This window comes from Leptonychotes weddellii, chromosome 2, assembly GCF_054177405.1.
Source record: "Leptonychotes weddellii isolate Sample4059 chromosome 2, ASM5417740v2, whole genome shotgun sequence".
Lineage (NCBI taxonomy): Eukaryota > Metazoa > Chordata > Mammalia > Carnivora > Phocidae > Leptonychotes > Leptonychotes weddellii.
In genome coordinates this window covers 67,923,964-67,937,532 of record NC_138370.1, presented here as the reverse complement: position 1 = coordinate 67,937,532, position 13,569 = coordinate 67,923,964, and the positions used below count along the sequence as shown (strand labels likewise).

At 37.3% G+C, this 13,569-nt stretch overlaps 1 long non-coding RNA gene and 1 pseudogene across 2 annotated transcripts in view; one reads left to right on the top strand and one right to left on the bottom strand.

Moving 5' to 3' along the window:
- The window catches only part of LOC115938319 (uncharacterized), a 165,591-nt gene that overhangs the window by 79,620 nt on the left and 72,402 nt on the right, over positions 1–13,569 (bottom strand). The gene's annotated exons all lie outside the window — the stretch shown is intronic.
- Positions 3,595–4,738, top strand: LOC102729179 (L-lactate dehydrogenase B chain-like; annotated as a pseudogene).

Genomic DNA, 13,569 nt, shown 5'->3' with positions numbered 1-13,569 from the left:
CCTTTATTAGTCTCTCTTTTTTACAGACCCAAAACTTCTAATACTTTCTGCCAAGTTTCCTCCTCTCATAATCTCAACCTTCAAGATGTTTGTAAAATACCACTCTCCGGAGCCATTCAAGGTCAGTTCTGAATTCCCCATGCCTGCAAAATCTTGTGTATACTCTGATTACAACTTCTTTCCTTCTCCTCCCCATCTCCTGGGTCACATGCCTGGTCTTCCCAACTTTGAGTGGCCCAGAGACATCAAGTTAACATTTATAACCTCACATAGAACAGATATAAAGCTGCATTTGATCACTCTTGACCCAAACTGGCAAGTAGTATTCTCAAAACTACCTATAACTTAAAGAGGGTGGTTTTTTGGTTTAGTTGGTTGGTTGGTTTTGTTTTTTTAACTTGTGGGCAGAAGTTGCAAACTTAAGTGCCTCCAGGTGGAGCAGAAAGGTGTCCTGAAAATGAGTGAAACTGGCCAGGTGAGGACTGGAAGAGAGAGAGAGCACAGGGCCTCCAAGCAGTTAGGCAGCCCCCACTGGCTGCTTCACGCTGAGAGAGCCCATCTGGTCAAAGATCACACATTTTCAAGGAAAGCTAAAAATCTGTATTTTTAAGTGAAGCAACTCCCTACATTTAAAGTTTGCCAACTAATTCCATTTTTTTAAACACCATATGAAAACGATTTTGTGCGAGTTTAAGTCTGAAGATCTCTACATTAAGACTTTTTCCCTAAGGTATTTTACAAGTATTTTCAAATACACAGGAAGAGAGCACAACATTGATCCTGAGGAAGACCTACATGAAAGAAAGTTCATTTTATTGGAATGGAATGGAATGTTTTAAAAGCCATAAAATTTTACAATCTAAGTGAAGTGAATTATATTAGGTGGAGAAAAAAGAGATTACAAATGTTGGTTTTTCACCTTCTTAAATATCTCTCATCCATTCCCTTGATGTGTCCATTGCCACCAGCCTTGTCCATGCCACCAGTATAACTTTCCTGGAATAGTGCCCTACTCTCCAAGTGGGAGGCAGCATGCACAGAGTAGTCGGCTTTGTTTTATTTTTTAATAGATAATTTCAACTATATCCACCCTAGCATAATATAATTTAACTAAGTGCATGTGCCCTACCACATTTTCATCCTTTATGCTGACACTACTTAGAACTCTCAAGTTGAGGAGTCTAATTATAACAAAAAATAAAAACTCAAAAATCTCTCTAATTTTTTTCTCTCAAAATGCATGCATGCATACATAAAATAATTCAAAACGCAGATTATCAACTGGCCAAAATTAAACAAAAAGGCCAAAATTCATTTTCAACAACTAAAATCAATTCAGATTTTAGACCTCAGAGTCAGACTTAGAATGTCACAGTTCCCCACGATTTATGGTGAAAGTCAGATCTTGGCAGGGTTCTGGCTCATTGTTAAAATACTGGACCCAGGATTTGATATCTCCTTTCAATTAACAATAAGGTAATTTCTAATTTTTATTCAATTTATAGCCCATAAAATCCTGGCCTGGAAAAATAGGATTTGAAACAAGCATTTCATTATACTCTTGGTCAAGTCATGGTTCCTCTGAATATGTTTCCTCTGAATAAAACAATGTATCAAACTGGGTCAAATCCTATTAAATCTAAATTCTGCCATATTTTATTTTTAGATATGAAGCATTTACTAAATTTTAATTCATTGCTACCGCTCTGTTCAGTTTTCCTAAAACAATGAGAACAAAAGGCAGCAAAATTTTAATATAATTTTTACTTTTGTTTATATTTTTAGCCTCTATCAGCCTTTGAGAAAACAAATTTTCTTTTCTGCAGCCTTCGTCTTTTAAAACTAAAAGGTTCTAGTTTTATATTATATGCATATCTCTACTACCTTTATGATTTCTTAACATACAGAAACAAGAACTCATGAAATAGTCCAGACATTCATTCACTTTATTTTTGAAAACTAAATAAAAATGTTCAATTTTTTCTCAGTAGTACTCTACATCTTATTGGTCACCATGGACATAGCACACATTTCCCAATAACTGCGTTTTTCTGACTCCTTAAGTTAAAGAATCAGCTGAAAAAAATCTAATCATAGGGATTGTAATATATTATACATAGGTTTTCAAATGAACACCAATTGGAACACGTTATATAGTCTACATGATAGGATCTTTGGAAGGATGATGTCAGCAAAAATAACAGAATTAGGGTCTCATAAAATTCTCTCCCCCATAAAAGAAATGATAAAAAGAGCAAAAATTGTCAGAATTAACTTTTTCAGAACTCTGGAAATTAACCAAAGGTTTACAGCAATCCAGGGAGCATTTATCCAAGAAAAAAACACTGAACTTTGTTTTTAAAAAAAAATAGCATGCTTTATAGCATTTTCTCATGTACTATGTTGATCCTCCACTCTATAGCTCTGAGACAGCTTTAAAAAACCAAAGCCTACAATCATGGTGAAAACCAACGACCTGCAATCACACTATAAACCAATAGCCTGATAGTGACCAGAGGGGGAAAATGAGAGTGCAACTCCTTTAAAGCCTCATTTCCAGAACACTGTCATTATTTGCCCTGTCTTATAGTTCCATCAAAAAGTCCACACTCAAGGTTGTGTTTTTTTTGCCTGACTTAGAGCACACTCAGTGCAAAAACTATTTTCCCAGGAGCATTTGTCAAAAACAATTAAAGGCAATTAATTAACTTCATGGCTCTATGAGGGAGTGGATAACAGTTTGAATAAACAAAATGAAAGGCTAGGGAAAAAGATGCCCACAGGGGCATTGAAAATCTTCCAACATATTTCTGGGAATCTAGGAGCCCACATGATGCATAGGACTATGTAGATGTCCGGGGCTGTACACATGCTCAGGAAAGATCTGAAAAGGCCCTAAATTCTCACTGAAGGCTGACTTTGAGACTCTGCAAAATTAAGAAGGCAAAGTTATTAACTGCATAACTGAGTGTTGAAGGTTTTCCCCAACACACACAGAGCACCCTTTAGCAAGGCAGAGAAACATTGAATCTAGGTGTTTAAGAAAATTTCTGTTCAAACATTAGCTGCCTACTAAGGTAACCAAACACAGAATTTAGTGACCATACACAACAAAAAAATACAGATTTCATAGAATTAGTTCAGAAAAGACACTAAGAAAACAAACAACAACCATGGGGAGGGAGGAGAATCTGATTTCTAGAGTTGCCACATTATATTATTTAAAATGTCCAGTTTTCGGGGTGCCTGGCTGGCTCCATCAGTAGAATATGCAACTCTTGAGCTCAGGGATGTGAGTTCAAGCCCCACATTCAATGTAGAGATTACTTAAAAATAAAATCTTTAAAAAAATGCCCAGTTTTCAAAAAAAAATTACTTGATGTGAAAAGAAACAAGAAAACAGGGTCTATCCACAAGAAAAGAAGCAATCAACAAAAAAATTGCCCTGAAGAAGACCAGACACTGGACTTACTAGACAAAGACTTTGAAGAGGTTATTCTAATTTTGTTCCAACAAGTAAAGAAAACTGCCTAAAGAACAAAGTATAAGAATGGTAAGGCACCAACGCAGCTAATATCGTTGATGTTAGCGACTCTCCCAGCAGGTTCTCTCTGGGCACAATGGCAACTCTTAAGGAAAAACTGATTGCACCAGTTGCAGAAAAAGAGGTAACCATCCCAAACAATCAGATCACTGTAGTGGGTGTTGGACAAGTTGGTATGGCATGTGCCATCAGCATTCTGGGAAAGTCTCTGGCTGATGAACTTGCCCTTGTGGATGTTTTAGAAGATAAACTCAAAGGAGAAATGATGGATCTGCAACATGGGAGCTTATTTCTTCAGACACCTAAAATTGTGGCAGATAAAGATTACTCTGTGACTGCCAATTCTAAGATTGTGGTGGTGACTGCGGGAGTCTGCCAGCAGGAAGGAGAGAGCCGGCTCAATCTGGTGCAGGGGAATGTTAATGTCTTCAAATTCATTATTCTGCAGATAGTCAGTACGTCCTGATTGTATCATAATTGTGGTTTCCAACCCAGTGGATATTCTCACATATGTTACCTGGAAACTAAGTGGACTACCCAAGCACTGTGTAATTGGAAGTGGGTGTAATCTGGATTCTGCTAGATTTCACTATCTTATGGCTGAAGAACTTGGCATTCATCCCAGCAGCTGCCATGGATGGATTTTTGGAGAACATGGCGATTCAAGTGTGGCTGTGTGGAGTGGAGTGAATGTGGCAGGCATTTCTCTTCAGGAACTGAATCCAGAAATGGGAACAGACAACGACAGTGAAAATTAGAAGGAAGTGCATAAGATGGTGGTGGAAAATGTCTACAAAGTCATCAAGCTAAAAGGATATACCAGCTGGACTACTGGATTAAGCGTGGCTGATCTCATTGAATCCATGTTGAAAAATCTATCCAGGATTCATCCAGTGTCAACAATGGTGAAGGGGATGTATGGCATTGAGAACGAAGTCTTCCTGAGCCTTCCATGTATCCTGAATGCTCAGGGCTTAACCAGTGTGATCAACCAGAAGCTGAAGGATGATGAGGTTGCCCAGCTCAAGGAAAGTTCAGATACCCTGTGGGATATCCAGAAAGACCTAAAAGATCTGTGACTTCTGGCTTCTAGGCTGTAGAAATTTAAAACTACAATGTGATTAACTGTGAGCCTTTAGTTTTTCATCCATACACACGGATCACAGTTTGCTTTTATCTTCCTAAATATGTGAATCTGGGCTCACAAAACCAAAGCCAATGCTTGGTTTAATGCTTGCAATATGAGCCCTTGAACAAAGAAAATTAATTATTGCAGTGTGCTTCTAAAAAAAAAAAAAGAATGGTAAGTCACCAAACAATAAAATGTAAAAAGATAGAAATTACTTTAAAAATACACACACAGAAACTCTGGTGTTAAGAATACAGTAACTGAAATGAAATGTTTACTAATGGGACTCAGTTGCAAATCTGACCAAGGAGGAAGAAAGAATCAACAAACCTGAAGATAGCTGATTGAGATTATTCAGTATGAGGAACAAGAAGAAAAGGAATGAGAAAAAATGAATAGAGCCTCAAAGACCTAGCAGACAAAATCAAGTGTACCAACATATACATATTTGGAGGACAAGAAAGAAAGAAGAAAAAGAAAGGGGAAAGATTATTTGAAAAAAAAAATGATGAAAAATCTCCCAAATATGTTGGGAAAAAATTAATCTACACTTACATGAAGCTCAGTGAAATCCAAGCAAGATAAACTCAAAGAGAGCCATACCTACACATATCACAACCAAACTGTTGAAAGACAAAGAAAGAGAAGATCTTGAAAACAGCAAGAGCAAAGATCACATACAAGCAATCCCAGTAAGATTAAAAGCCAATTTCTCATCAGAAACCATAAAGACCAGAAGGCAGTGGGAATGACAGATTAAAAGTGCTTACAGAAAGAATGTCCACCAAGATTTCTATACCTGGCAAAACTATCCTTCAAAACTAAAGAAGATATTATAACATTTCTAGGTGAACAAAAGTTAAAAGAATTCATTACTTGCAAACCTGTCCTACAAGAAATACTACTGAGAGTCTTCCAGGCTGAAATGAAAAGCAATTAGAAAGTAACTCAAATCCACATGAAGAAAGAAAGAGCATTAGAAAATGTAATTGCATAGATAAATATAAAAGACAGTATAATTTTTTTGTTTTTAACTTTTTTTCCAATATATAATTTAAAAGATAACTGCATAAAGCAACAATTATAAATCTGTGTTAAAGGGCACAAAGTGTATAAAGATGTAATCTGGATAACGATAACAGTACAAATGAAGGGAGGGATGAGAATTATATGGGAACAAAATTGTTTCATGCTATTGTAATTAAGTTGGTATTGACCCAAACTAGATCATTATAAGTGAATATGTTAATTGTAATTCTCAGGGCAATATGTAAGGAACTAACTCAAAAAATAGTAAAATAAATGAAAAGAGAATTAAAATGGCACACTAGAAAATATCTATTTAACCAAGAAGCAGTAATGCAGAAATAAAGGAATAAAAAAAGGCATAAGACATGTAGAAAACAGCATAAGAGCAGATGTAAAACCTACCTTAGTCCATACAATGAAATGTTATTTAGCCATAAAAAGGAATGAAATACATATTCAGATACAACATGGATGAATCCTGAAAACATTATGCTAAGTGAAAGAAGCCTCAAGAGGTCACCTATTTTTATTTTATTTATGTGAAATATCCAGGATAATCAAATCCATAGAAACAGAAAGTAGAAGTAGTGTTAAGATCTGAAGGTTTGTGTCCTCCCCAAAACTTATATATCAAAATCCAAAACCTCAACGTGATGGTATTAGGAAGTGGGAAGTGAGACTTTTAGGAAGTAACTAGATCATAAGGGAAGAACCTTCATGAATGGGATTAGTGCTCTCATAAAAGTGATGCCACAAAGCTATCTAGCTTTGCCATGTAAAGATAAAACAAGAAGCTGGAGATGTCTGCGAACTGAGGCGAGTCCTCACCCAACCATGCTGGCAACCTGATCTAGGACCTCCAGATGCCAAAACTGTGAGAAACAAATGTTTGTTGTTCAAAAGCCACCCAGTCTGTGATATTTTGTTAAATCAGCCCTAGCAGACTAAGACAAGTGGGAAGTGACTTCTAGTAGGTACACAATTTCTTTTGGTGATGATTAAGTGTTCTGGAATTAGATGGTGTTGACGGCTGTACAAACTTATGAATATAATAAAAGGATGAATTTTATGATATGTAAATTATATCTCAAATTTTTTTAAATACTTAGAATCAGGGACTATTTTATTACCTCCTACCTCAAGGTGCAATCAATGAGCATTGAATAAAAGACAACTGAAGGACAATGCTAACGGCAGAGCATGGCCTACACCAAATCTTTAAAAAGGAGAGTTGGAAACTCAGACTTGATCAATATTTCTGCAGTCCTTTTTTTAGAGAGCATTCACTAATTTTAATGATATCTTTCAATTCTGTAGGCAGAAAAGCCTTTGGTGTAGAGATATCAACCATTAACTTCATTTTCATGAGTACCCATTACTTTTTTTCTTTACTCCATTTCCTGTCATCATACTAGGAAAAAGCAATGTCCATGTAGTTAACCCATCCCACGCTCTAGCCTCTGATTTCATTAACTGCTTCAACTCCAATAACTTCCCAATAGCACTCCTCATGAGCCACCACCCACATATATATAGCAACACCCTGAAACTTGTTTTCACCTAAAACTGCCCTGTGACAAAAATACAAATTGCAAACATCTCTCCTCCTGACCATAATCTCCTAATTTTCATGTTCTCTTCCTCTGCACTCTCACTTTACTTGTTCACCTACCTCAAAATGGTCAAAATTCTTCTATGTTTTATCCCATTCTATTAATCAATTATTTAGACTAAAAAGATACCACTATGGACAGAAAGTAATGAGAAGAAAGGAGGGAGAAAGGAAATAGAGTTTAGAAAGTCAGGGAGAGATCCAATTTCATAGGGACAATTTGGACCTGGAAAGGAGTTGGAATTTTATGCTATTGAAAGATTTTATTCTATTGAAATTTTATTAAAAGCATTTAAACAGGAAAATGACAATTTTATTTATAATTTTAAAAGCCTACTCTGGCTCTTGTAAGAGAAGAGTGTAAACAGGGAGGCAAATAAAGAGGATAGTATAGAAATCTGGGTCGGACATGACAGCATTTTGGACTTACATGATGATAGCAAACATGATCGATCTAGCTATGTAATTATCCAGAGACATTATCTAGACATTACATTAATTGTATATGCATACTATTTTATATACATAATACTTATATAAAATCACAATTTACACATATCATCATTACTGTTTGTCTGAAGTATGGATGCCTAATCTTCCATTATGTCCCTTTACCACTCTCCATTTACAATATAATTGTCCTATATAATTCTTCTGCATTCATTTAGAAACACATGGGTGTAATACTTTTTGTTTCAACCATCATACATAATTAGAAAATTTAAGAGCAGAAAGAAAGCCTATTTTATTTACCCATATTTTAACTCACTGTTTTCTCATTTCCTGATTTTCTAATTTCTTCTTTTATCATATCATTTCTGTTTAGAGAACTTCCATTTTAGCATAGTTCTGCTGGTTACAAATTCTCTTAGTTTTCCTTCATCTGAGAATGTCTTGATTTCCCCTTCATTTCTGAAAAATATTTGTGTGAAGTATAGAATTCTGGGCTGGGGGCCCCTGGGTGGCTAAGTTGGTTAAGCATCCAACTCTTGATTTTGGCTCAGGTCGTGATCTCAGGGTTGTGAGATCAAGCCCCGAGTAGGGCTCTATGCTGGGTGTGGAGCCTGCTTAAGATTCTCTCTCTCCTTCTCCCTCTGTTCCTCCCCCTCTCCCCCCTCTCCCTGCTTGCTCTCTCTCTCTCTCTCTCTCTCTCTCGGCATCTGATAATATTGTGACACTTCCTTTTGGAATCCATTGGTAAGAAATATACAAATGTTTGAAATCTTTCTCTCGTGCTTTAAATTTTTTTCTTTTTAGTATTCAGAATTTTAAATATGATGTAACTTGTCATGGATTTATTTAGGTTTATCCTATTTGGAATTCATTTAGCTTCTCGAATCTGTAGATTTATGTCTCTTGCCAAATTTGGGAAGTCTTCAGCCATCATGTCTTTGAGTATTTTTAACTCCACCCTCTTTTTCCTTTCCTTCTGGGACTCTGATGACAGGGATCTTTTGTTGTAGTCACATAGGTCCCTAAGGCTCTGGTCCTTTTTCAATTTTATTTTATTTTCTGGTCCTTTTTTAAAAGTGTACTTTCTGTACCAGACCCAGTGCCAAGAAGAATCCCCTTGGTTAGAACTTCCCCCCATGAGGGAAAAAAAAAAAAAAAACAAGAAGAACCTAGTAGCCTTTGCCACCAAGGACCCCCTACAGCCCTAGCCACAGTTACTGATGAAGACACCTACTTGACCATCAAGGACCCTTTCAGTTTGTCAATCTCAGCTGACAGATGTCAATCTCAGCTGACAGAGCTACATGGAGACAACACCACTGCACCTCTCACAACAGAACCAGAGACTCTGCACTCTACCTGGCCTGCTCGTAGCAGCTCACAGCTGAAAGTCTTTCCCCACCAAAGCCAGTCCAAAAAGGCTGGAAGAGGTGACTATTCCCTCAAATAACGAGATATTAACACAAGGCCACTAGAAATGTGGAAAAGCGAGGAAACATCATACCACCAAAGGGACACAATAATTTCCGAGTAACTTACCCAAGGAAATGGAGATCTGCAAGTTACTTGAAAAAGAACTCAAAATAATTATTATATGGAACTCAGTTAAGATTTAAGAGAACACAGATAGACAACTCAACAAACTTGGGAACATAATGCATGAACAAAATGAGGAGTTCAACAAAGAACTAAAAAAATCATTAAAAAGAACCAAACAGAAATTATGAAGCTGAAGAATAAAATGAAAAATGTGATACAGAATGTCTGTATCAGACAACTATAAAAAAACATTACAGACTGGATAGTTTATTGATAACAGAAATTTATTTCTCACATATCTGGAAACTGAAAGTCCAGGATTAGAGTATCAGCATTGTTGGTTCTAGAGAAGGCCTTTGTCCTGGTTGCAGACTGCTGACTTCTTGCTGCGTCCTCACATGGTGGAAGGGGCAAACTAGTTCTCTGGATCCTCTTTTATAAGGATATTAATTCCATTCATGAAGGTTTCACCCTCATGACCTAATTACCTTTTTAAGATCCCACCTCATAATATCCTCACACTGGGCACTAGTATCTCAACATATGAATGTGGGGTGGGTGACAAACATTGAGACCATAGCAGAGAGCTTCAACAGCAACTTGATCAAGCAGGAGAAAGAAGAAAACAGAGGGAATAAGCTCCTTGACATTGGTCTAGGCAATGATTTCTTAAATATGACACCAAAAGCACAGGCAACAAAAACAAAAATAAACTGGGACTACATCACACTAAAAAGCTTCTGAACAACAAAGGAAACAATTAGGAGGGAAAAGGCAACCTACAGAAAGAAAACATTTGCAAACCATACATTTGATATGGGGTTAAAATCCAAAATATATAAAGAATTCATACAACTCAATTGCAAAAAAAATAAGTAACCCGATTTAAAAATGGACGAAGGACCTGAATAGACATTTTTTCCAAAGAAAATATACCAATGGTCAACAAGTACATTTGAAAAGATGCTCAATATCACTAATCACCAGGAAAATACAAATCAAAACCACAATGAAAGATCACCTAACACCTATTAGAACAGCTATTATCAGACAACCAGTAGATGCTGGTGAGGATGTGGAGAAAAGAGAACCATTGTAACACTGTTAATGGGAATGTAAATTTATACAGCCTTTTAGGAAAACATATGGCGGTTCCTCAAAAAATTAAAAATGAAAGAAGGATCCCAAGGAGATATTTCTACCTCCATGCTCATTATAGCATTATTCATAATAGCCAATGTAAGGAAACAAACTAAGTACCCATCAATGAATGAATGGATAAAGAATTCATGGCATACACAGACACCCTCACACACACACACACACACACGCACACACACGCACGCACGCACATACACACACACACACACACCATGGAATGTTATTCATCCTCAAAGAAGAAGGAAATCTTGCAATGTGCAACAACATGGATGAATTTGGAGGGCATTATGCTAAGTGAAATAAGCCAGACACAGAAAAATCAATATTGCATGATATCACTTATATGTGGAATTTAAAAAGTCAAACTTAGAAAAAAGGACAATTGAATGGTGGTTGTCAGGGGCTGGGAGGAGGAGGGGCAAGGAGATGTTGGTCAAAGTGTACAAACTTTCAGTTATAAGAGGAGTAAGTTCTAGAGATCTAACATACATCATGGTAGCTATAGTTAATAATAATGTATTCTATACTCCAAATTGACTAAGAGAATACATCTTGTTCTCATCACACACACAAAAAAGGGTAACGATGTGAGATGATAAATATGTTAATTAGCTTATTGTGGTAATCATTACCCAAGGTACTTATATCAAAACACCACACTACATTGTATACCTTAAATATATTCTATTTTTAATTGTCAATCTTATCTCAATAAAGCTGGAAAAAAATAAGGTTTGTTTTTCTCTGTTGTTCAGACCATTTCTCTTTTCCTACCTTCCAGTTCATGGATTCTTTCCTCTGTCCCATCCATTCTTCTGTTAATCCATCCACTGATTTTTTTTATTTTGGTTACTGTATATGTCTATTCTAAATTTCCCTTTGATTCTCCTTTATACCTTATATTTCTTTGCTGAGACCTTCTAGTTCTTTACTGAGGCTTTCTACTTTTTCATTGGTTTCAAGAATGTTCATAATTGCTTGTTGTAGCATTTTTATCATAGCTACTTTACAATCTTTGTCAGGTAATCTAACAGGTCTGTCATCTTGGTGCTGACATCTCTTGTCTTTTTCATTCAGTTTGAGAACTTCCTAGTTCTTGGTATGATGAGTGATTTTGAATTAAGAACCTAAACATTTTCCTATTGTGTTATAAAACTGTATATTATGAAACCTTCTGTTTTAGCTGGTTTTTTTTTTTTTCTCTTTCTCAAAACTTCTCAGGAAGGTTAGGGGAAAGTTGACACTGCTTCATTTCTGCTAAGTGGAGGGAGAAGTCTAAGTTTCCACTTAGCCTCAACTGACACCTGCAATGTTTGTGTGCGGTGGGGGGGGGGGGGAGGCGGGGAGGGTCTCTTCATTACCACTTGGTAGGCTGGGAGCTCCAGCTCCCCATGTGGTCTCCACTGACACCACAGGGCCTTGTTAGAATTTTGACAGGATAAAAGTCCCTACTTCTCTGACACCACTCTGGTGGGACTGATGGGCCACCTTGTTTTAACCTTGTGAAGATGAAACTTGAGGCTCCCCACCTTTGTTGGCATGGGAGCAGTGCAGCCAGTTTTTGTACTGTGTTTGACTGGAATAGAGAGCAGTTAATGTCTAAAAGTTTTCTGATTTCCTAGACTGCACCTTTTGTGGACTTTTGGGTAGAAAGATACTGCTACTATGAGACTCTGTCTACATGCATTGGCATTTCTAGGTTACTGGGTTTTCAGATCCAATTCTCAAGTCCCAAGTTCCCTAGCAGGTCTGCCTTTTTCTTTCCATCTTGCAGGGGCTTTTAATGTTTATTTTATATATAAGGTCCAAGATTTGTAGCCATACTTAGCAGGAGGAATAGGGAAAAGTACATCCAGTAGTGGAAGTTCTTTAACTTTATTTTAAATATTGGAGTTACAGTTTTTATCTACAATATCTTTGGCAATGTCACTTCACACATTATTTTTTTTTTTTAAGATTTTACGTACTTATTCGAGAGAGCAGAGGGAAAGAGCAGAGGGAGAGGGAGAAGCAGACTCCCTGCTGAATGGGGAGCCCAATGTGGGACTCGATCCCAGGACCCTGAGATCATGACCCGAAAGGAAGGCAGACATTTAACTGACTGAACCACCCAGGCGCCCTTCTTTTTTTATCTTATAATAGTTTGTGTAGGACTTAACCACCGTCCTTTCATATTGCTCATGTTTAAGCACATTAAGTCTTTCTGTGCTCCTGGGGTGGGAGCCTCTTTAGGGGAGTAGGGTGAACCAGAACAGCTTTCTTAATTCCATGGTTTCAGGGCTCACAGTTCTATCATTAGTGACCAAGAATTCAAAATATGCCCACAGTTCTTTCTGAAATCCGCTTTCCCTTCTCCCTTCCCATTCTCATCTGAGTCTTTTCTTTTTTTTCCCTTGTCCTTAGTGTCAATTTGATTCAACTTCCTGCAATTTCTCCTCAATATGACGTTTTGTCCTGGAAAGGAACTTTAGCAGGTTTCAAGAGTTCATAGGGCCTAGACTGATAGCAATGTCAAGTTTTTGTACATCTCCCTGCACTCATACACACATTGGGATGTACAAAGCCCTCTCCCAGTTTGGGCTGGTTTTCCCAGATTGGCTAACTGAGTTTCCTACCACTCTTGAGTGGAGCCCCTTTCTTTTGAGGGTGAGCATTTGTTATCAATTTCAAAATTTCCTGGCTCTCAGTTTCCTTCTGCCGTTTCAACAATAGCAATGTTTTGCTGTATTTTGGAGTTTGGGGATATGTGATCACTTGGTTTTGCTGAATATGTTGCCTGGGGAATTTTGGTCTTATCTTAGTTTCTGTATCTGTTTTGTGAGAACCTTCATGTAGATTCAAAAACGGTGTCACCATTGCCACCTGGCCTTCCTTCAAAATTCTCCTTTAAAGATGTATAAACTCGGGCGCCTGGGTGGCTCAGTTGGTTAAGCGACTGCCTTCGGCTCAGGTCATGATCCTGGAGTCCCGGGATCGAGTCCCGCATCGGGCTCCCTGCTCGGCAGGGAGTCTGCTTCTCCCTCTCCCACTCCCCATTTGTGTTCCCTCTCTCGCTGTGTCTTTCTCTGTCAAATAAATAAATAAAATCTTTAAAAAAAAAAA